The sequence below is a fragment of the Phacochoerus africanus genome, chromosome 15 (assembly GCF_016906955.1).
Source record: "Phacochoerus africanus isolate WHEZ1 chromosome 15, ROS_Pafr_v1, whole genome shotgun sequence".
Taxonomy (NCBI): domain Eukaryota; kingdom Metazoa; phylum Chordata; class Mammalia; order Artiodactyla; family Suidae; genus Phacochoerus; species Phacochoerus africanus.
Window position 1 is genome coordinate 76284939 of NC_062558.1, and position 25090 is coordinate 76310028.

The following is a 25090-nucleotide window of genomic DNA, read 5'->3' on the forward strand; positions in this document are numbered from 1 at the left end:
ATTTCCTGTAAACTGGAAGTTATATCTATAAGTTTGATCAGAGTCAAATTAAGTACTTTTAGCGAGAACTCTTCATAAATAATTTTGTACACCTCATGAGTCCGAGCTTAAGTTTTCTTCTCCCATATCTAATCTGCTATTAATAACATCAAGCATATATTTCATCTCAAACACTGTAGCTTCCATCTCTAGAGGTTCAATTTGAGTCTTTTTTATATCTTCCATGTTTCTATTTAACACATTCAATCTTCCTTCTAGTTTCTTGGACATGTGGAATACAGCTATTAAAAAAACTTTTAACATCCCTCTCCGCTATTATCTGTGTCATTTCCGTTTCAGTTTTTATTGTTTTTCTTGTAATTATGAGCCATATTTTCCTGTTCCCTTGCATGCCTAGTAATTTCTGATTGGATGCCAGACATTGAATTTTACCTTGTGGGTGCTGGATATTTTCGAATTCCTGAATCTATTCTGGAGCTTAGGTCTAGGACATGAGTAAGTTAGTTGCAAACAGTCTGACTGTTTCAGGTCTTGCTTTTAAGTTTGTTTGATAAGGCCAGAGCAATGTTTGGTTTAAGGCTCATTTACCCCACCACTAAGGTAAAATCCTTCTGAGTATAGTAGTCTCCACTGTGGGGTTTGGCTTTCCGTGATTTTAGTTACCCACAGTCAACCCTGAACCGAGAATATTAAATGTAAAACTCCAGAAATAAACAATTCATAAGTTTTAAACTGTGTGTTGTTCCAAGTAGGCTGATGAAATCTCACGCTGCCTCATCCTCTGTCCTACCCGCTCCCTGCCGTGTGAATCATCACTTTGTCCAGTATATCCATGCTTTACATGCTACTCGCCAGTTAGTATGCACAGGGTTCAGAACTATCCAGTTTCAGGCATCCACTGGGGGGTCTTGGGATGTATCCCCCGCCCACAGATACAGGAGGACTACTATATTCTACTTGATGACCTGTTAAAATGTATCCCACTCTGAATGTAAACTGGTACAGCCACTATGGAGAACAGTTTGGACATATCTTAGAAATCTATACATAGACCTTCCGTATGACCCCGCAATCCCACTCTTGGGCATCTATCCGGACAAAACTCTACTTAAAAGAGACACGTGCACCCGCATGTTCATTGCAGCACTATTCACAATAGCCAGGACATGGAAACAACCCAAATGTCCATCGACAGATGATTGGATTCGGAAGATGTGGTATATATACACAATGGAATACTACTCAGCCATACAAAAGAATGACATAATGCCATTTGCAGCAACATGGATGGAGCTAGAGAATCTCATACTGAGTGAAATGAGCCAGAAAGACAAAGATAAATACCATATGATATCACTTATAACTGGAATCTAATATCCAGCACAAATGAACATCTCCTCAGAAAAGAAAATCATGGACTTGGAGAAGAGACTTGTGGCTGCCTGATGGGAAGGGGAGGGAGGGGGAGGGATTGGGAGCTTGGGCTTATCAGACACAACTTAGAATAGATTTACAAGGAGATCCTGCTGAATAGCATTGAGAACTTTGTCTAGATACTCATGTTGCAACAGAAGAAAGGGTGGGGGAAAAAATGTAATTGTAATGTATACATATAAGGATAACCTGACCCCCTTGCTGTACAGTGGGAAAATAAAAATATATATATATAAAAAATGTATCCCACTCTGACTAGTAGGAAAAAACACTTTCCCTGTCCCTGTCTGTCCTATTCATTTCAGGTGGTTCTTTTTCTAATCTTGGGTGGTTTCCTCACATGTATGCACTGATCAGTTCTCAGCTGAATACTTGCGGTTCTCCCTCCTTCCAGCTCTCACATCTCTAGTATTCTGCCCAGCAAACTCCTGCTGCCCTGGCCTCTCAGACTCTCTCAATTCAGGAAGACCACAATGCCCTGCCTGGGTTCACCACTGTTCACACTACAGCTCGGAAGCTCTTTCCAGGCAGCAAACCAGAACAATCATAGAGCTCACCTCATTTGCTTCCCCTCTCTCAGGGATCACTCTCCTTTGCTGCACAATGTCCAAAATCTAGAAAACAACTGTTCTATACATTTTGTCTCCCCTTTTAGCTGCTTTAGGCAGGAGGGTAAATATGGTCCCTATTACTCCTTCTTCACAGGAAATGGAACATAAGACCAATTTTTCTGTCCTTTTTATTCCTCTTTGTCTTTGTGAATTATTTAATTTATTTCTTTTTGCTTTTTAGAGCCACAGCCATGGCATATGGAAGTCACAGGCTAAGGGTCGAATCAGAGCTACAGCTTCCAGCCTATGCCACAGCCAGAGCAACACAGGGACCCCAGCCATGTCTGCAACCTACACCACAGCTCATAGCAACACTGGATCCTTAACCCACTGAGCAAGGCCAGGAATGGAACTTGCATCCTTATGGATCCCAGTTGGGTTCATTAACTACTGAGCCACGAGGGGAACTCCCTTGTGAATTATTTTAAAGCAACTTTCAGACATAGCATCATTTCACTACTATACATAGTTTAGTATTTCCAAAAAATATGGATACTCTTTCTATACAAATATGTCACCATTCACTTAACAAATTTAACAATAATTCCTTGGTATCACCTAATATCCAGTCCATAGTCCAATTTCCCCAACTTTCTCAAAGTTTTTTTTTCTGTTACACAACTGGTTGTTCAAATTCTCTTTTAATGCCAGCATTTAAAGAACACCATTAGGGAGTTCCCATTGTGGCACAATGGAAATGAATCCAACTAGGAACTATGAGGTTGTGGGTCTGATCCCTGGCCTTGCTCAGTGAGTTAAGGATCTGGCATTTCCGTGAGCTGTGGTGTAGGTCATAGACGTGGCTCAGATCCGATGTTGCTGTGGCTGTGGTGTAGGCTGGCAGTTGTAGCTCCAATTAGACCCCAGCCTGGGAACCTCCATATGCCTCGGGAGTGGCCCTAGAAAAGTCAAAAAGACAAAAAGAAAAGAAAGAAATTAAGAACACTATGAGGAATATTACGTGAAATGCTTGATATCCATTACCTTATTTAATTCTCACTAACCCTGAACTAAGTATTTATCACCCTATTTTACTGAAAGGACACCAGAACTCAATGCTTTTAAGAAATTTACCTAAGGTCACAGCCAGTAGATGGGAGGGGAAGGTTTCTCTGATCTCACAGCCATTTCTCTTAACCATTATGCTTCGCTACCATCTCAGGAATTATTAAGATAAGAGAGACATATGATACCAATGCTTAAGTTGAAAATCAAATTCTGAAACTACTTAATTTAAATGCTATCACAAGAGATCCCATCATGGCACAGCAGAAACAAATCTGACTAAGAACCAAATCTGAGTGTTTGATCCTGACCTTACTTACTGGGCTAAGGATCTGGCGTTGCTGTGAGCTGTGGTGTAGGTTGCAGACGCAGCTCAGATCTGGCATTTCTGCAGCTGTGCGTAGGTCAGCAGCTGTAGCTACAATGAGACCCCTAGCCTGGGAACCTCCATATGCCACAAGAGCAGCCCTAAAAAGCAAAATAAATAAATAAATACTATCACAAATCAAAGACCTGAGAATATTACCAATGCTGTTTTATTTGAAATATATTACAATAGAATCTACCTGATCATTTTAAAAAATACAATTTCCAAATCTAAAAGTTTTATTTGAACAAGGAAGGAACATGATTGAAATGAAAATTAATGAACATCTGAAACTAGAGAACTTAGATTTAAGTGTATTTATAATGCTCCATGGCAGTTCTGTCAAATAGAATATGCTGCAATGATAGAAATGTTTCATATCAGCACTGTTCAATTAACCACTAGTCATTCATGTCTACCGAACACCTAAAAAGTCTCTAGTGAAACTAATAAACTGAATTTTAAATTTTAATTATCATAAATTTAGTTGTAACTCATTTGTTTGTCTCCACCACTAGCCTGTGAGCTTTCTGATAGATGGAATATGTTTCATCTCTCTCTTTCCACCGCTTAGGTGCATATTAGAGAGATAAACTATATTTATATATGGTAGAATGTGTGGACAGAACTTTCTAGATATGTCCAAGTAAATTCTCTAAAAGCATCAGACTGATAAAGGTTACAGAGTATTAACTTACTCTGTTGGATTATATCCTGTTTCTACCCCAAATTTTAAGGCAGATAAAATATCTTATTCATGCATTTTTTTTTCACCAAACATATTCTAAGCTTGTAATAAGACAAGCCCTCTGCTGAGTGTTCAGCATATAATGATGAATTAGCCTTGGTTCTGGCATGAAGAATCACTTGGTCTCATAGAAAGTACATATAAGTACATGTAATTCTCTAAAAAAATAAGAAGAGTGTTTTTAAAAGAAAAAACAATTCTTATTATGAGAACCACCAAAGAAAATAACCACCTGAGGGATGAGGGAAATTTACAAATTGAAGAATAACTCATTAGCCTAGACTGAAGATGAATAGTTAACTCACCAGCTGGAAGACAGCAGGATGGTGAAGAGGCATTCTAAGTACAACAAACAGCCTATGCAAAGGCATAAAGACACAAAAAGGTATGGCTTACAGGGAAAGCAAAAAGCAGCTCACTATGACTAGAACAAGGGAAAGGGAGAAGGAAGAGGAGGCAAAGACAAAAAGATAAATAAGAGCTAGATTCTAATGTCCTTTATGTGCCATGTTATAGAATGCCACTTAACTCTACTAGGATAGTAGACAATCAAAAGTACTGATGTCTGTTTTTTAAAAAGGAAAAAAATTAGCTCACTGGTTTAATTCTAATACACCCATGAACAAACTTTATTTTATTTTATTTTTGCTTTTTAGGACTGCATGTGCAGCATATGGAAGTTCCCAGGCTAGGGTTGAATTGGAGCCACAGCTGCTTGCCAATGCCACAGCCACAGCCACAGCCACACAGGATATGAGCCTCATCAGCGATCTACAGCACAGCTCACAGCAGCAAAGGATCCTTAACCCACTGAGCGAGGCCAGGGATCAAACCAGCATCCTCATGAATACTAGTCAGGTTCGTTACCACTGACCCACTAGAGGAACTCCCCAATGAACAATCTCTAAAAAGCAAAATTTGGAGTTCTCGTTATGGCACGGTGGTTAACGAATCCGACTAGGAACCATGAGGTTGCAGGTTCGATCCGGCGTTGCCACAAGCTGTGGTGTAGGTCGCAGACGTGGCTTGGATCCTGCATTGCTGTGGCTCTGGTATAGGCCAGTGGCTACAGCTCCGATTAGACCCCTAGCTTGGGAACCTCCACATGCCAAGGGAAGCGGCCGTAGAAAAGGCAAAAAGACAAAAAAAATAAGCAAAATCAAAATTGTAAGTAGAGCTTATAAGTAGTGACACCAGTAGCTGTGCAACTCTGAACAAGCAAGGTTATTGACGGGCACTTTGAGTTTTAAATGACCAACATTAAATCACTGATTTAAGAGAAATGCAAACATTATTTGTATACCTAATATGAATGATAAGGATGCATACTATGTATATGTGACATGATGAGGAAGATTATACTAAAATTACATTTTTCTCGTAGTCAGTAAAACCCACCTTAAACTTATTATTAGTTGCCTAGGAATGTTTACAATTTGCAAAACAAAAAAAAGAAAAAGAAAAAAACACATTACTGTTATTTTAGAGGAAAAAAAGTTAATCCAATTCTAGTGTTTATTTTCTCATTAACAAGGCTAAAATACTTCTCCTCCCAATGCAGCAGTGTTTAACTTCCCAATGCCAGATCATTAATTATATCTAATGTCAATCATTTCTCACAGTTGTTCAATTCCACAGCTGCCTTTTTTGGTTTTTCAAATAACATTCTAAACTGCTGTCTCTTCCACTTCCAGGTATCCAACGTGACATGTTCTCAAAGCATTATTTCTTTGCAGGAGTGTTACCCATTTTTACCGTTTCTGCTATTACCTAAAGTCATCATAAATTCTGATCTGAATTTCCAAGGTGTTCAACACCTAGCTCCCTTTGTGTAGTGAAGGAACATGCTATCATCTACTTACTGAGCTTTACTGAGCTCAGAGTTTGTATAAAATTCTCTCAATACATTCCCCAGCCTCACAGTTACCATATTTGAATTAAGCAGCCTTTTATTTTTATGTGTTTTTTAAATTTAAGTATTGTTAATTTATAATGTTGCATTGGTTTCAAGTGTACAGCAAAGTGATTCAGTTACACACATACATATATATATTCTTTTTCAACTTTTTTTCCATTATAGGTTATTACAAGATATTGAGTATAGCTCCTTGTGCTATATACAGCAGGTCCTGTTGTTTATCTAGTTTATATATAGTGGTGTATATATGTTAACCCCAAACTTCTAATTTATCTGTCCCCTCAGCTCTCAGCTCCCTTTGGTAACCTTAAATTTGTTTTCTATGTCCATTGAGTCTATTTCTGTTTTGCAAACAAGTTCATTTGTATCATTTTTTTTAGATTCCTCATATAAGTGCTATCATATGATATTTGTCTTTCTCTGCCTAAATTACTTCACTTAATATGATAATCTCTGGGTCCATCCATGTTGCTACAAATGGCATTATTTCATTCTTTTTTATGACTAATATTCCATTGTATAAATGATATATGTACCACATTTTCTTTACTCGTTCATCTGTCAATGGACATTTAATTTGCTTCCACGTCTTGGCTATTGTGAACAGTGCTGCTATGAATAAACAGGTGCATGTATCTTTTTAAATTAGGGTTTGTGTCTTTTTTGGCTATGTGTCTGAGAGAGATTACAAGATCATATGGTAACTCAATTTTTAGTTTTTAAGGAATCTCCATACTGTTCTTCACAGTGGCTGAACCAATTTACATTCCCACCAACTGTTTAGGAGAGTTTCTTTTTCTCCCACCCTCTGCAACATTTATTATTTGTAGACTTCTTAATGATGGTAATTCTGACAGGTGTAAGGTGAGATATCACTGTGGTTTTGGTTTGCATTTCTCTAATACTTAGCTATACTGAGCATCCTTTCCTGTGCCTATTGGCCATCTCTACGTCTTCTTTGGAGAAATGTCTATTTAAGTCTTCTGCCCATTTTTTGATTGGGTTGTTTATTTTTTGATATTAAGATACACGAGCTTAAGCAATCTTTAAATACCTGGGCAGCCTGCTAATAATTATGTAGTTTAAACAAAGTTTTCTAGTTTAATGCTATATGTGCAACATGGAATTTTAAAGCTTGCTAAAATAAAGACAAGGAATAAAGAACAATGTAATTAATTCCTCAGACACCTATATATCTAAAGCTCTCCAGGGCTAAACATCTGAAATTGGGAAAACAAATTCTTGCAGACAGTATTTTGTTACTGTTGTTATTAACAATTACATTTAATGAGAACCTACTATATCCCAGGAACTTGGCATATATTAATCCTTACAAGACCCCTATGAAATAGGTATTATCATTTACATTTGCAAATGAAATAAACTTCAGAAAGAATAAGTAACTTGCTCAACATCAAGAAGAGATATAGTTTTAGAATACAGATCTGCCTGTTTAATCTAAAGCCTGTGACACCATTGTCAGCAATTCAAGTTCGAACGTCCACTGAATTAAGCTATTGACATCTTTTAAACAAAAACATAACACTGGAGTAAACAATACTTTGCTTCAATTATATTTTCTCTTAAAATATAATGAATCATCAGAATAATCCATAAAGACACAAAACCAGATACTAATGTTAACTATAGTTTTAAAGTTAACACCCCAGTGACAGCTCTTAGTGACAATTATTATTTATTTTTTTACAATGCTCAAAATAAAGTAGTTTCTACACATATTTTTATTTTTATTTTTTTAGGGCCACACCCACGGCACATGGAAGTTCCCAGGCTAGGGGTCGAATCAGAGCAGTAGCTACTGGCCCACACCACAGCCACCCCAACAAGGAATCAGAGCCACGTCTGAGACCACCACCACAGCTCATGGCAATCAATGCCCAATCCTTAATCCACTGAGTGAGGTCAAGGATCAAACCCACAACCTCATGGATACTAGTCAGATTCACTTTCACCGTGTCACAATGGGAACTCCTCTATACAGATTTTTAAATGGCATAATTAAAAGAAGCAAGCATGTAATCGCATTTACTAGATATACTTAAATATTTAAAACACTTTAATTTACTGTTTATAAACTGAAGTTTATATAATCAAGTTCACCCACAGTATAAAACAAACTTACTAATAAACAATTTTAACAAACTGGCCAAATACACAACATATTCAAGCTAGAAAATCTGGATATTCCAGAACATGAATACTTAGGTAATAACAACACAAATAAGCACAATCAAAGGGTTTAAATTTCAAGTTATACGAATTAATGAAATAATTGACATTTAAAAAAAATCAACACACATGGGAGTAGCTCCAATTTGACCCTTCGCCTGGGAATTTCCATATGCCATGGGTGTGGCTCTAAAGAGCAAAAAAAAAAAAAAATTAACAAACTGTAAAATACAATGAATTAATATTAGTAAAGGAAAGCAATTAATTTTGTTAAATACATGTAAAATTATTTTAGTTAACATTTGCTGTTTTTGCCTGCCCCGCAAGCTTTCTCCCTTCCGCAGGAAATGACACCTTAATTTTCCTTTAGGAACTATATGTCACCTACAATTAGTTCATGTGGTTTGTAACTATAACCCCCTCTACCCTACTCCAGGATGGGGACAAGAGCCTGTTCTGGGCAAACAGACCATTCCAACTGTCTAGCCACAGAGATTGCCCATTGCCTCTAGGATGGGCAACGACCCAAGTTAGGCCAATGAGATTCTCACACAGTAATTTGCAGAAAGCATAGAGAATGGGAAGTTTTCTCTCTCCCGGAGTTCTGAGGTTGTAGGACATAAACCTAGTGCTAATAGTACCAACTTTCCCAGGGAGTCCAACGACTCCAGACTGCACTTTTCCACAGAGATTCCCCAAAATGCTACAGGGAACAAATGGTTACCTGTCAGCAGGGGAAAGATAAATTAGGGTTTCAACTTTCAGTGTTATATTTTCTACAATGCTCCTGTTTTTCAAAGATAAGCATATATTACTTTTATACTAGGAAATATAAAATATTTTAAAATACTCCCTCTGTTTTCTTCTCAAATATGCTGACATATTAATATTTAATGTCTTAAAAGCATTAATAGGAGTCCCTGTTGTGGCTCAGCAGGTAAAAAATCCAACTAGTATCAACATGGATGCAGGTGTGATCCCTGGCCTCGCTTGATGGGTAAAGGATCTGGCATTGCCATGAGCTATGGTGTGGTAGGTCACAGATGTGGCATGGATCTGGCGTCTCTGTGGCTGTGGGGCAGGCTGGCATCTGCAGCTCTGATTTGACCCTTAGCCTGGGAACTTGCCCTAAAAAGACAAAAAAAAAAAAAAGCATTAATAATTCTCTCTTAATTTACCAGAGTAAAACACCTACTTATTAAAGAGAATCATTTTTTTCCCTTGACACAAAATCAACCTATTTTGCATGATGAAAAAGTTGTGAGTAAACTTTTTTTAAAAAATTGGTTCACTTTTGGAAGTCCCCTTGTTGTAGGGGTTAAGGATTTGGCATTGCCCCGGTTCTACACAGACTACAACTGTGGCCCATCTTTGACCCCTGGCCCAGGAACTTCCACATGCCATGGGTGCAAACAAACAAACAAACAAAAAAATGGTTCACTTTTTTTTTTTGTCTTTCTGTCTTTTTTAGAGCCACACCCACGGCATACGGAGGTTCCCAGTTAGGGGTCCAATCAGAGCTATAGCCGCTGACCTACAACACAACGCAGGGTTCGAGACCCATCTGCGACCTACACCACAGCTCACGACAATGTCAAGATCCTTAACCCACTGAGCCAGGCTGGCCAGGGATCAAACCCGGGGCCTCCTGGATGCTAGTCGGGTTCGTTAACCACTGAGCCACAATGGGAACTCCAAAAATGGTTCACTTTTAAAGGGAATATTAAACTACTTCATATGGAAAAAATTGGTAAATGTTCAGCAAGAGCTGCAGCCACTGTAAAAATTGTTAAATAGGGAAAATTAAAGATTTAAAGTGGCTGAACTAGGTGTAATAACTTTATCAATTACTTTAGCCTTATAATTATAAATAAGATAAGATCTGACGAGTCAGATTCATTATAATAATTTTACATAGTATTACATTTTGGGAGAAATTACATATCATTGTTAAAATACAGGAAAGTCAGTCCCAAGATGCACCCCTTGGGAATGCAAAAGGTCTACTGAATATTGTAAATGTTCTACTGATTATAAATGAAGACAGCAATACACACTTTGGCTCTCTTGCTCTTACTAGTTTCTATCACTCTTTCCTTTTCTCCTCAGGCACAAAACCCACTCCTGAATTTTTACTTTTTGTTAGCCTTGTTTTTGGTCTCATAATTCTCAGCAATGAAACTTAAGAGTAGCTGGAGACCAGAGCTACCGTCTCACAAGCAAGTGGCAGTGGGTTCTAAAAAGTTTTTAGAATAAGGCAATATTTAACATTACCTTACCCAAAGCAGGAAGATAATGGGTTGGTCAACCTGGCCAACACCACTGTCTCCAGATGCTGACATTTTGTGTGTCATATCATTTAATGAAATCTAAACTCTCCTACAGCTATCAACCCCAAACTGTTGCACCCTTTCTACTGCTAGATCACCTGCACATGTAATTCAAAGGAATACTTTAACATAAACAAAGGCATGCCCAAGAAAGCACCCAATAACTGACAGAAACATCTGTTTATGAAACTGAAAGAAAATAGGTATTTCCAGGTACCACAAGGAGAATTTTTCTTTTACTCCAGTCCCTCAGCTATAAAATGGTTTTTCTACTTAGATTTTCAAATAGCTACAATACTTTTCAGGCATCCGAAAGGGAGGGTATAGAAACCATAAACAATAAGATCATAGAGACTGGCAACTTAAACAGTTTTAAACTCTCCTCCCAACATTCAGATTGAGTCAATAAACCCCGGCTCATTCTCAAAACACCGCATTGTGGGCCAAAATGAGATGGTGGGAAGGGAACCTGAGGGAGAATAAAAACAGGTAAGGCACTGGGAAAGGCAAAAACCGAACAGTCTAAGAAGCCTGAAATTTGTTTTGTTCCTTCAGCTCCCCATCAATTTTTTTTCATTTTTTTTGGTTTTGTTTCAATGATTAATACTTGGCCCCATCAGACATTTAACAATAAACTCCCCACCCACTTCCAAGCACATCCACAAATTCCAGGGGATATGTCTTTGGTCGCCCGAAGAGGGACGTCGAAGCTCAAGTGAACCCTGCAGCTGGGAACTCGGCAGGAGAAGTTCTCCTGGGACAGGAAGAAGGGACCAGGTGAGGTCAAAGAAAGCGGAGGAAAGGAAGCCGGCAGGACTAAGGACTGCTCTCAAGCCCCTAAACTGAGCACATCAGGGAGAGACAGCTATCCCGGTCGACCAGAGAAGTTGCTAATTCCGGAGCAGACAAACAGCCAGTCCCGGAGGTCAGGTCCCTAAAGCTTTTCTCATCATCCTTCCTTTCATCTTCTCTAAACATGTCTCGCCTCATACCCTTGAGAGTACAGGACTCACCCGTCCTCAGCGGAACTTTAGCTGCTTCTCCGTCAAAGCCGCGCACCTCTGAAAACCATAGAGATGAAGAGACAACAAAGTCAAGCCTCCAGCTCCGCCGCCCACCCTCACGTAACCCTTCTAGCCGCTAGGGCTGTCGGGATCGTGGCGAAATGCGTGTGGGCGGGGCATGGAGGATAGGGAGTGGGGAGGGGCCAGGCAACCCGCCCCGCCCCGGCCTCGGGCCCCGCCCCGGCCTCGGGCCCCGCCCCGGCCTCGGGCCCCGCCCCGGCCTCGGGCCCCGCCCCGGCCTCGGGCCCCGCCCCGGCCTCGGGCCCCGCCCCGGCCTCAGTGTTTAGGCGGGACAGTGGAAGCTCTCCGGCTTTTTCTCTGGTGGTTCACCCTCCACGCACTAGTGGTTTAGATATCTGTGAAAGAGATTTAATGTGCCGGCTTCCGCCTCGATGATGCCCCTTTATGTGTTGACTAAGCAAAACAGGAGACAATGAAAAGAAAACTGGACCACAGTGAGTTGGGAATTGTTCTTTTCGAACTGCGTTTAGGTTTAGGCTTCTGGTGAAATTTGCCTGTTTCCTGATCTTGAAGCTTTTTTAAATTTAGAAACCGACTCACCGCATTGTCTATTATTTAGGTTTTTCAGAAGTTCTCTTTGCAAGCTAATATGATTGGAGAGTTTAGTCACCGAGCTACTAGTAACATTTTTTTTCCTCAGAGGTTGCTGTCAGGAGTGAGAATGGAAAAGTCTCCTCTCTTCTGCTGTGGAATAGAATGACAATATTTTGATTATGACATGTTGGAATTTAAAAGTTTCTTCAGGAATTTCCTAGTTCTAGATTCTGGTGGCCTATTGGTTAAAGGGTCCAGGGTGTCACTGGTGTGGCTCCAGTCGCTGGTGTGGTGTGGGTTTGATCCCTGACCGAGAAGTTTTGCATTCTGGGGGGTACAGTCAAAAATAAATAAATACTTTCCTTAGCAGAGTTGTAGCAAAGGCTACAACCATGGAAACAAAAGAAGGCAGCCAGAACTATCACTGGGTTAAATTGTGAAGGAAGCAAAACAACTATTTTCTCCATTTCTTCTCCGAGGACTCTCCCTCCCCACTATCCCAAGAAGGACAGATCATTATGTTCTTGGCACTGCGCTAGCACTTTACAGGCAACCCCATGTTTGTTCCAACCATCCTGTTGATGAAAACGGTTTTTGTGAATTGTAGATGGGGAATCGGGCTATGACCCCTCCCTAGGTAATGTATCAAATGGTGTGGCTGGCACAGACCTGATAGAAAGAACACCAAAGACATCTTCAATCTACTGTCCCTGGATCATCTTGACACAAGAATTGGGAATATTTATTTATTTATTTATTTTGCATTTTAGGGCTGCACCCCCGGCACATGGAGATTCCCAGACTAGGGGTCAAGTCAGAGCTACAGCTGCCAGCCTACGCCACAGCCACAGCAATGCAGTATCCAAGCCGGGTCTGCAACCTACAAAATAGCTTACGGCAATACCAGATCCTTAACCTACTGAGCGAGGCCTGCAGCCTCATGGTTCCTAGTTAGATTCATTTCCACTGCACCACAATGGGAATAGCAGGAATCTTTATTTTTTTAATTAAAAATTTTTTTCTTTTTATGGCCACACCTGCAGCACATGGAAGTTCCCAGGCTACAACCATGGAAACAAAGGAAGGCAGCCAGAACTAACAGGGGTTGAATCAGAGCTGGAGTGGGAGCCTACGTCACAGCCATGGCAGCACTGGATCCCAGCCATATCTTCAACCCACGCTTCAGCTTGTGGCCGCACCAGAAGCTTAACCCACTGAGTGAGGCCAGGTATTGAACCCCCATCCTCACAGAGACAACATCAGGTCCTTAACCCCCTGAGCCTCAGCAGGAACTCCAGGAATCTTTTCTGATTTGCTTCTCAGCTATTAAAATGTACCTTTTCTGTGTGTCTTTCCATTTAAAGCCTGTTCTCTGTTGAGTGAGAAATCTGATAAAGACATTCTTCCTGGTTTACTAATGGGTATTTGGCAGTATGTCCATTAATGCTAATGGTTAGAATTTCAAGTTGTGGCATAGATTATCTTTGGGGGCTCATGGAATCTTAACTAGTTAAGTTAATCATGGCTGAGTTAAGTGTTTTTCAGAATAAGAAAAAAAGTTATCAATGCACAAATGCTGAACAAAGGTCAAATTTTTTTTTTTCATTTTTTTCCTCCACAGCATGCAGAAGTTCCTGGGCCAGGGACCGAACACCCACTGTAGCAGTGACCCAACCCAAGCCACAGCAGTGACAATACTGGATCCTTAAGCCCTAGGCCATCAGGGAACTCCAAAGATCAGTTTTTAAGAATTGGTGACATTCAATCCTGATTTTAGTCAAAATTTGTCTCTATAAAACTAAATAACCAGGTCACCTAATTTTTTTTCTTTTTCTTTTTTTTTTGGTCTTTTTAGGGCCTCACCTGTGGCAAATGGAGGTTCCCAGGCTAGGGGGTAAAATCAGAGCTATAGCTGCCAGCCTATACCACAGCCACAGCAATGCTGGATATGAGCCATGTCTGTGACCTACACCACAGCTCATGGCAACACCAGATCCTTAACCCACTGAGCAGGCCCAGGGATCAAACCTGCACCCTCATGGATACTAGCTGGGTTCGTTACCACTGAGCCACAACAGGAACTCCAGTTCAGCTAATTATTAAATAATATGTGAAAACAAATCACTGTCTCAAACTTTTTGGTCACAGGACTCTTTTACACTCTTAAAAATTATTAAGGACCCCAAACAACTTTTGTTTATGTGTGTTATACCTAGCAATACTTATTATGTTAGAAATTAAAACCGAAGTTTTTAAATGTTTTTAGTCATTAAAATAATAAGTCCATTATATGTTGACATAAATAACATATTTTTGAATAATAACTATATTTTTAAAAATATAGGATGTTCCTGTTGTGGCTCAGCAGGTTACGAACATGACTAGTATCCATGAGGATGTGGGTTTGATCCCTGGCCTTACTCAGTGGGTTAAGGATCTAGCATTGCCATGAGCTGTGGTGTAGGTCACATATGTGGCTAGATCCTGTATTGCTGTGGTGTAGTGTAGGCTAGCAGCTGCAGCTCTGATTAAACCCCTAACCCAGGAATATATGCCACAGGTTGGACCCTAAAAAGCAAATATATGTATATATGGGAGTTCCCTAGTAGCACAGTGGGTTAAGGATCCAGCATTGTCACTGCAGTAGCTCAGGTTTCACCTGTGGTGCAGGTTTGATCCCTTGTCCCAGAACTTCTACATTTTCATGGGCGTGGCTGAAGAAAAAATATATATGTTTATATATATATATATATATATATATATATATATATATATATATACTGTATGGTTTCACATTCTTGTAAATTTCTTAATGTCTAGCTTATAGAAAACAGATGATTCTCATATCTTTCCTTAATAAATTTGTTTCAATATCACTCATTATATTGTCTCTGGAAAATTTCACTCTACACTCAGTGAATGAAAATAATAAAGGGAAATAACAGCTTATTATTTTCAGGAAAAAAGTTTTGACCTTAGAGATCACTGTAAAGGATTTTAAGGAATCCCTGGAATCCATGCACCATACTTTGAGAACCTCTGTTTTAAACCATACAAATGTTAGCTCCTTAGACAATCTACAGACTCGACCAGTCTTATAAATGTGAGTATTTTTTCTTCATTTTTCAGGAGCACAGAGTAAGTTAGAGGAATTCAGGGTCATAATGGAATGCAACTACTTTCTGCTTTAGAAATCAGTCAACCTATCCAATATTGTTTTTCAGCCTGCTGTACAAGATGGTTCCTGTCACATGAATATATAATATCACTAAAATAGGTTTGTATCCCCTGTACAAACTAATATTAAGACTCCAATAAAATTTGTAGTTAAAATTCTTACTGTAAGCCAATATTGAATGTCTTCTATACGCAAGGTTCATAATAGGTACTGGCCTTATAAAAATTTATAACCACAGTGCCTGCCCTTGAGCAGTAAATATATATATATATAGAGAGAGAGAGAGAGAGAGATTTGCACTGTGGTATAAATATATTCTTTGCCATCTTCAGTAATTCCCAAATCAATTTGATGATCAACTGTCTCAGAATTGTCTGGGGGGAGATTTTAAAAATACATATTCCTGGATCAAGAGATAAACTGTTTAGAAGTTCCCACTGTGGCTCAGAAGTAGCAAACCCGACTAGGATCCATGAGGTTGCAGATTTGATCCCTGGCCTTGTTTAATGGGTTAAGGATCCAGCGTTTCTGTGAGCGGTGGTATAGGTCACAGATGCAGCTCAGCTCCCATGTTCGTGTGGCTGTGGCATAGGCTGTCAGTTGCAGCTCCGATTCAACCCCTAGCCTGGGAACTTCCATATGCCACCAGTGTGGCCCTAAAAATAAAAAAAAATAAAAAAAAAGATATGCTGTTTAAATGGAACAGGGTGGTCCTCAGGAGTTTGGATTTTTAAAAAGTGACCCAGGTACTCTCATATATTGATGGGTTTGGGAATGAATACAAAGTACATGTAACAAAGTAATGGACTTGTTCTCTGCCCCTAGTACCATCACGCATAAAATATCTATTTCATCTTCAGTATTTCAAAAGTATATTCTTGTTCAAAGATTTGTGTTATCAAGAGACAGAGGACATATTAAATTTCATTCAGTTGTAGAAATTGATATACTTATTTCAAACATTTTATAGTTCATCTGCCATTATCACATAAAAATAACGTAGGATGTTATCACAGCAGTTTGCAGCGCATCACACTGCTGTAAGAAGCAAAACATCTTTTGCAACAAGCAAAGTGACTACAAAAAGTGTTATTTTATAGAGTTTTGATTTAATTTCTTTAAAATGAGATGTCCCATGTTTTATTACACTTATCATTAGGATTCTGCAGATTAGTTTATAGTATTTCAAAACCTATGCAGTCTTCCATCACAAATTTATTTTGAGGATATATTATATTCAAGCAGCTATTGAGAGACTTATGATCCATAGTTGCTGTTGCAATCAGTGTTCTTTGCTAATATTATAGCCAGAATTACATTCAAGAAAAAAATTGAAAAACAAGCTTAATGTTTCCTTCCTTCTTACCTCAAAGGGAAAAAGGAAATAGCTAAATCAGCCAAATATGATGATTAATAAACATTGATATGTATTCCTCTTGATTTTATGATTGAAAATAACTTCAAAATTACAGAATCCCTCCTCAGATGCTGATTTCTAAGTACCTTAACCCATAAGAAGGAATCAGAGCTTCTTGGAGAAATGGCTGATTTCAGGGCTAGGGCAGAAGGTACAAGATGATCTGGAACATATTGTTGTGCCAGAAATAAAAAGTGCTCAGAAAATAAAATGGGACATTCAACAGGAGCCAGCTTGGAGGGTCTCTCAAAGGGCAAATCTGGAATAACTAGAGTTTCAAAATAAGAACCGTAATGAATTATGATCCATTGAATAAGAATCCATTAGGTATTCTAATGAGAGAGATTTGGGAGAAAAGGAAACGCTGTTCTCTAAAGAGAATGCCCGCTGATAAACACAGAGAGAGTGGTATATGGAAAATCACCATTTTGTAACTATCATAGAAAAAATTGGCTTGAGAAATATCATCAATGGATTCTAAATTTAGATGAGAAAATTTGATGAGAAGCAGTGTACTTTCATATCTTCAATGTATCTCTCCACTGATTGCATATTTGCTACAAGGGGAAAAGGATAGCTACGCTGTGGAGAAACTAAACAACACTTTGATCAGTGACCATATACCATATGCCCTCTGTTGTGATACCTTGAGAAGAACATAACCTCTCTCAAATCTAATCATAAGGAAACATACCAAACCCACATTGCGGAACATTCTATTAAATAGCTGTCGTAGCAATTCCCTTGTGGTGCAGTAGGTTAAGGATCAGGCGTTGTCACTGCAGGGGTTCAGATCACTGCTGTGGCCAGGGTTTGATCCCTGGCCTGAGAACATCCACGTGCCACAGGGATAGCCAAAAAAAAATGTCCTGAAAGACCACCACCAACAACAAAATATGTTGCACACTGGAGTTCCCTGGTAATATATAGGTTAAGGATTCAGCATTGTCATTGCATTGTCATTTCTATGGTTTGAGTTAAGGGTCAGGAACTTCCATGTGCTGGGGGTGTGGGGAAAAAGAATGCTGAAGAACTGTTGCATATCCAAAGGGATTAAAGAGACTTGACAAGTAAAACTGATATATTATCTAATCTGGAACTTGAACCTGAGTGAGGGAAATGCTATGAAAGATTTATTGGAATAGTTGACAAAATTGAAATATGGACCATAGATTAGAAAAAAGTAGTTCCCCATATGTGATGATTACATAAAGGAATATATTTTTTGTAGTAAATACACACTGAGATATTAAGAGCTAAAGAGGTATAAAGTATGTACTCTATTCTCAAGTGGTTCAGAAAAAATAAATCAAAACATCCAGAGAGAGAATGCAAATGCAGCAAAATGTAAAAGTTGGTGAACCTGAATAAATGATATTCAGAAGCTCTCTATCCTATTCTTGCATTTTTTTCTATGAGTTTTAACTGTTTTTAAATGAAAAAAGTTAAGAACTCTCCAATTTCTCACTCTTAGACTTCATTCATCATGAACCTTTTATTTAGTTATTCCAAGTGGTAATTATCTTTTATAATTTTAGCTGATTATATACTACCAATAAGAAGGAAAGCAGCTAACTTCACAAAAGGCAAAAAAAACAAACAAAAAATCCTAATTCCAGTTGCAGAAATGTTTTATATTTGCAACTAATACTTGACTCTAGATGTTTTAAAAAATTAAATAATTGAGATAAGTGTCTAGATGAATCAAGGTCAAACAAGGGAGAAAAACCAAAGTTAATATACTTATTACTGATGGCTTAAATTATTTTAGAAAATTAATTTTTCAACTTCCTATAAGCATCATCAAAAGTTTCTTCTGGGACTTCCTGTTGTGGTTCAGCAGAAACAATCTGACTAGTATCCATGAGGATGTAGGTTCAATCCCTGGCCTCACTCAGTGAGTCAGGGATCTGGCATTGCTGTGAGCTGTGGTGTAAGTCGCAGACCCTGCTCAGATTTTGCGTTACTGTGGCTGTGGCTTAGGCCAGCAGCTTCAGCTTCTATTGGACACCTAGCCTGGGAACTTCCATATGCCACCATATGTGGCCCTAAAAAGCAAAAAAAAAAAAAAAAATTCTTCTAAAATAATTGACAAGTTGGGATTTTTTTCCCCTATTTTTTGTTTTAGTCTGTCTCAATTTTTAAATGTTACTTTCTAATTACAAACATGTGCATGCTCTTAAATTTGAACCCTTGAGAAAGGGGAGGGATAAAAAATGTTAACCCTCAAAGGTAAACTCTGTGAAGTTTCTGTATCCTTCCAGACTTTTTTCCATTCTTGTATCAATGTGTCTATCTGTATGTGTATATCGTTTTTATAAAAATGGGAACATTCTGCACAATTTGTTCTTTTATTTCTTATTCAGCAGAGGTTTTTTTAATCTTTATCAAAACTATGCATATGTAAATTTAATAAGTGGTATAAAAGTCAAATAATTCAACTAGTAAAATTTGTTTCTAATCATTATGTAACACATTCATGTGGTTTAAAAATCAAAAAGTACAGTGGTATGTGCTGTGAAAAATCTCCCTTCTACCTCTGACCCTGAGACACTCAAATGGGCACCAAATGACATTAGTTTTTTTTATTATTTAATCTGCTGGCCACTCTATAGGTCCTTTATCAGAGGTTTGTATCCTTTCATTCTAGTAAATCTTGATTTGTTTCTTTGCTAATTTACATCTGTCCATTTCTTCTATTCCCTCCAGAATTTCTTCAGATGTGGTATCTCTTTTCAAAAACACCCAGCAAATCGGTATCTAGATTGCTATTTATTAGATGTAATTTGTTTAGTGGTACCCAAAGAGAACTGAAAGAAACAACATAATCCAGGATTTAATAACACATGAAATCCCCATCAAGAGACAAAATCACTAGGCTGTCATTTTCTAAGAAAAGGTGCACTAAAGGTCTCTAGGGCCAAACGGAGTCATCTCCCCTTTTAAGGATGGATATCCTAAAACCTAAAATAGTACCTAGCACATTGTGGGAAACTGGCAAATATTAACTGAATGAATAAATGTCCTTAGCAGATATTTGCACTTAAGTACATTCATTGCATAACAAAATCAACACCACACACACCCCCCCCAATGCCGGATCCTTGAGGAAGGCCAGGGATTGAACTCACATCCTCATGGATACTAGCTGGGTTCTTACCGGCTAAGCCACAACGGGCACTCCTGTGTTCTAGTCTTAAGCTGTCTATTGATCTCTATAGTTTTCCAAGAAATTGTTTATACTTGCTATAAATAGTTGTGCATTTAACCCAAACAGCTAAACTCTTATGTAGTGTTAGTTTAAATCCTTGAGAAGAAGACACCAAAATGAAATTCAATGTGGAAAGGATTTATTGAAGACAAAGGGGAAAGGAAAAGGAACATACAGGAAAAATAAGGCAGGTCTAACACCTGTGACAGGAGAGAGGGAAGGAAAAATTGTGTAGGAAGAGCCTCAGACCATAGAGTAATTCTGAGAAAATCTCTCCCAGGTCAAAGGGAAGTCCTTGAGCTGAAGTTGACAGTTAAAGTAATCCTGCTTTGTGTAGGAATGGACTGGTTCTTATACCCTGCTGTGCTCACTGACTGGGAGTAGCCTCATGGAAGCATGGCCTGACCCAAAAGCATTAGAGCCAAAAGTGTGTCAGCTGTCAATCAGCTGGGCTCCCTGCAACAGAATCTCTAAAGGGAGACCTTACTAGGGCACCTCCATGGCTACCACAGTCCACATCATGTGCTGTACAAATCCATTTCTTCCTTTATATTTGGGAAGCAGATTTGCCATGGTTTCTGTGGGCTTCTTTTCCTAAGAAGAAATGTAGAAGATAAGTGGGACAAGCTATAGTCTCCCATAACTTCACTTTGTATTCATCATTTCCTTCCTTCTCTATCCATTCTAATTTTCTCTTGATATCAGCTATTACCTCCAAGGGTCATTAGCTTGAATCAGGTAAGTCTAGCATATTCAATTGAGTATATGCCCCAATTTTAGGAACATACTTTCTGGTAATATGTTCATGAGGTGGACAATGTATAAAGTTTCTTCAAGAAATAGTCAAGGACCCCATCTTATACGTCTGCTTAAAAAATCAGGGAGTTCCCACTGTGGTGCAGTGGGTTAAAAATCTGACTGCAGTGATTCTAGTCACAGCAGAAGTGTGGGTTCGATCCCTAGCATGGTGCAGGTGTAGTGGATTAGAGGATTCTGCATTGCCACAGCTGTTTCTTGGGTCACAGTTGAGATTTGGATTTGATCCCTGGCCCAGGAACTTCCATATGCCATGTACAGCCATAAAAAAAAAAAAAAAAGAGGATCATGTCTTCTTAATTCTTAAACAACTGTGGTGTTGATATTTGTGAACAAAATTAACAAAATAGAAGGAGAATTTTGGGGATTATCTTGTTAATTAGATCCAAAGAAGCAACTGTGTTTTACTGGAAAGTTCCCTTTTTTTGGCCATGCCCACAGCATGAACAAATTCCAGGGCCAAGGATCAAATCTGCACCACAGCTGCAACCCAAGGCACAACAGTGACAACGCCGGATCCTTAACCAACTGCACTACCAATCGAACTCCTGGAAACACTTTTTGACAGATTACTAGGTATTTATTCTTTGTCTATGATGCAATATATTTTACTATTAGAAAATTAAATTAGCTCTACACAGGTCGATTGTATTTGGTAGAAAGGAAACAAAAGACATGCCATACCTTTGAAGAAGGAATATATTCTACTATATTTTTACTACTAGTTCTCTTTAATAGCCCTGTGTATTTAAATTATTGAATTCCCTCAGGCCACTTTCTTTAATTCTCTGGGTCTCGGTTCCTTAGCTTTAATCTATTATGGTACTTGTCACTACATCATGCAAATTGATTAGGAATGGTACTTATTACTAAGTTTTAAAAAATCTATGAGGACTAATTGTTAATACCCATTAAGTGCCTGGAATTACAGATATACTGTAATTGTTTTCTTTTTAAACAACTTAATAATTAGCCTTTCAATATGGTTTTAGGCAGTCTATGTAAATGGCAGGAATTACTCAGAAGATGATGAAAGCCACAGCTTTTGACTAAAAGTATAAAATATTTTCTTTGTACTTTTGGGCAAATAATTTAAGTTAAAAGTTACTGGAATTTCTCACACCTATATCACATGTGTTTATTAGAATCATTAACATTTAGAGCCATTAAAAGCTGTGCAAGATAAACTGTACAGTATTTCAACAGTAACCAAATAGCTGAAAAGGAATGTTCTTTCAAGGATAATTCTAGCCAATACTTACAGAAGAAATCATAGAATTTTAAAACTCACAAATTTGCAACTTGTAATGAAATAATGAACCTAGGCCACAATAACCAATAGAAGCTAAAACCATTACAAGGAAACTTGAATGGAGAATTTTATAATGGATCCATCTACCTGAAAACACTTGAACCTACTCATCAAAATTTACATAATTGAAAGTAAGACAGCCTTGGTTTCCTGGTTGGGATCCCAGAACAGAAAAGGGGCACTCAGTTAAAAACTAAGGATATCTGAATGTTACTAAACTGAACTTGGGTCTACTGGCCCACTGTGCAGCAAAACCAATCTACTGACAGTGATGAAGTGAAGTGATGAAGGAAAGTATGGCATTTATTTGCAGGGTGTCAAGCAAGGAGAAGAGGCAGCTAATGCTGAAAAGACCTGAACTCCCTAATGGCTTTCACAGGGAAGAGTTTGTAAAGGCAACATTTGCGGTGAAGGTTGCAGCTTGTGGATTTACTTCTGATTGGTTGGTGGAGAGGAAACAGGGTGAGGTTTCTGGAATCTTAATTGTCATCCTTCTGGTTCCAGCCAGTGGTTAGCATGTAGTCACCATCTCCACCTGGGTGGAGGTCTTAGTTTCTGCAGAATAACTCAAAGATATACCTCAGATTGTTATTATATCCCTTGAGGAAGAACTAGAACTCTGTTTTATTGCTAAACTATTGTTTAAGCCATCTAGCTTAACTGCTGTTCCTTTGTTTCTGCATTCCGTCCTTTCTCTAACTAGTAACTGCTTTAATCAGAACTCAGGGAAGACCGAGAAGACCAAAGGTTTTTCCTACAAAGAAACAGGGACATGGGGGAGGCTTTCCTACCAGGAAGATATTATGAACTTTAGTTAAAAATAAAGTATCAATAGTAGTTCATTAATTGTAAGAAGTGTACCGTATTAATGTAAGATGTTAGTAATGGGAAAACTGCAGGAATGGAGAAGGAGTTAATACAGGAAAACTACTATCCAGTTTTTCTGTAAATCTGAAACTGTTCTAAAAAATAAACTTTATTGATTTTTTTTAAATGGACAACCAGATATTCCTCCTGATGTAATGAAATAGAAGTACACAGAACCACCTACAAAACATCCCTGCCAAAAAGATTGAACCTGGAATCTAATCAAGCAGATGGGTCAAATTGTTAAGCTTACAGGAAATGTGGTGGATAGATGTCTGTGTTAAATGATACTGAAACAGAAACTCCTCTAACTCAAAGTCAGAATAAATCTAGATTGGGACTTGAACCCATGTTTTTTTAAATTAGAATCACTCACCAGGTGTCTGGACTTACTGAAGCTCAGGTTCTTTGTGTCTTCAGCACCAAAGGAATTCAGCGAAAGACAAAGTGATAGGCAAGAAATAGATTTATTAAGATAGGACACTCGTGGGAGATACAAACAGGCAGGTAAGGAGACTCTGCCTCGAGGTTTAGGTGGGCTACATTTTTATAATCCAAGGAAAGTGGGGAGCGGGAAAAGACCACCTTCTTCCTCATTCTTCAAGTAGACATCAGGTTTATATCACTAGCTTCTCCTCTGTATTGGATAAGAGAGTATTTGACCCTGTGAGGTCAAACTAGGACTGTCAGGGTGCTTATTCAAATCAGCAGAAGAGTGGTAACATATGCTAAAATATGTTGAATCAACTCAGGTTTCTGTATAACAAGCGTCTCCTACTTTGGAATGTCGTCTTTCCTTTAAACTCCTGTCCTTGGTCCTAAGGATCATTATCTTGCTGAACTTGAATGCAGACCTCATTTTTTTAAAAATTTAATTTAATTTTTTAAATTATTTCCCCAATACAATTTTTTTTCTACTGTACAGCATGGTGACCCAGTTACACATACATGTACACATTCTATTTTCTCACATTATCATGCTCCATCATAAGTGACTACAGACCTCAATTTATCTTTTGCTTAATGACCTGAGGCCATCTCGTGCCTTTATTTATGGTTTTATAGTTAAGCAAGACTGATTTGTTCCATGATGTTCTGGCGGCTTTCTTGAGTGATTATTAACTTACAGTGGTCTCCCATAATTCCCTAGGAGATCAGGTTTCCCTCTCTATCCATGGTCCCCCACTGGGACTTCTGCAACTACCTGTGTAACTGATAGGGATGGAATAGGATAGTATTGCAGCATTTTGGGGTGGGGGGAGCATGTACACAGAATGTGTAAGTTCCTGGGCCAGGGAGTGAAACCATGACACAGCAGTGACAGGAGCCTCTGCAGTGACAATGCTAGATTCTTAACCCATTGCACCACAAGAGAACTTTGCAGCATTTTTTATAATAGCAAAAACTGGAAACAACTAATATCCACCAAGAAGAGTGCAATCAGTATGATTTATTCATCCTATAAAAAGCTATATTGCATAAATATAACAATATAGATAAATCTCTAAAATATGTGTCAAAAAATAAATTTCAAGAGGTAATATAGGGGAATTCCCATCATGGCTCAGTGGTTAATGAATGGGACTAGGAACCATAAGGTTGCGGATTCGATCCCTGGCCTTGCTCAGTGGGTTAAAGGATCCGGCGTTGCCATGAGCTGTGGTGTAGGTTGCAGATGTGACTCCGATCCTGCGTTGCTGTGGCTCTGGCGTAGGCGGGCGGCTACAGCTCCGATTCGACCGCTAGCTTGGGAACCTCTATATGTCGTGGGAGCGGCCCAAGAAATGGCAAAAAGACCAAAAAAAAAAAGTAATATAAGATATAATGCCAGTTATTTAAAGTCTAACAACAAACAAAAAACTATGTTGTTAGCGGATCCACGTAAGGCAGAAGTATAAAAACAAATATGAAAAGAATACATACCACCTTGAAGATAGTCATTATCATGAGAAAAAAGAGAAAGAGAGATGAAATAGCAGGGCTTGGAGTTCCCATCATGGCTCAGCAGAAACAAATCCGACTGGTATGCATGAGGACACAGGCTTGATCCCTGACTTTGCTCAGTGG

At 38.6% G+C, this 25090-nt stretch overlaps 1 protein-coding gene across 3 annotated transcripts in view; it reads right to left on the reverse strand.

Moving 5' to 3' along the window:
* The window catches only part of MICU1 (mitochondrial calcium uptake 1), a 226822-nt gene extending 215061 nt beyond the window's left edge, over positions 1 to 11761 (reverse strand). For all 3 annotated transcript variants that reach the window (XM_047759643.1, XM_047759642.1, XM_047759641.1), the window contains exon 1: positions 11617 to 11761. The gene's annotated coding sequence lies outside the window, so the exon portion shown is untranslated. The remainder of the gene's footprint in view (positions 1 to 11616) is intronic.
* Positions 11762 to 25090: the final 13329 nt, after the last annotated feature.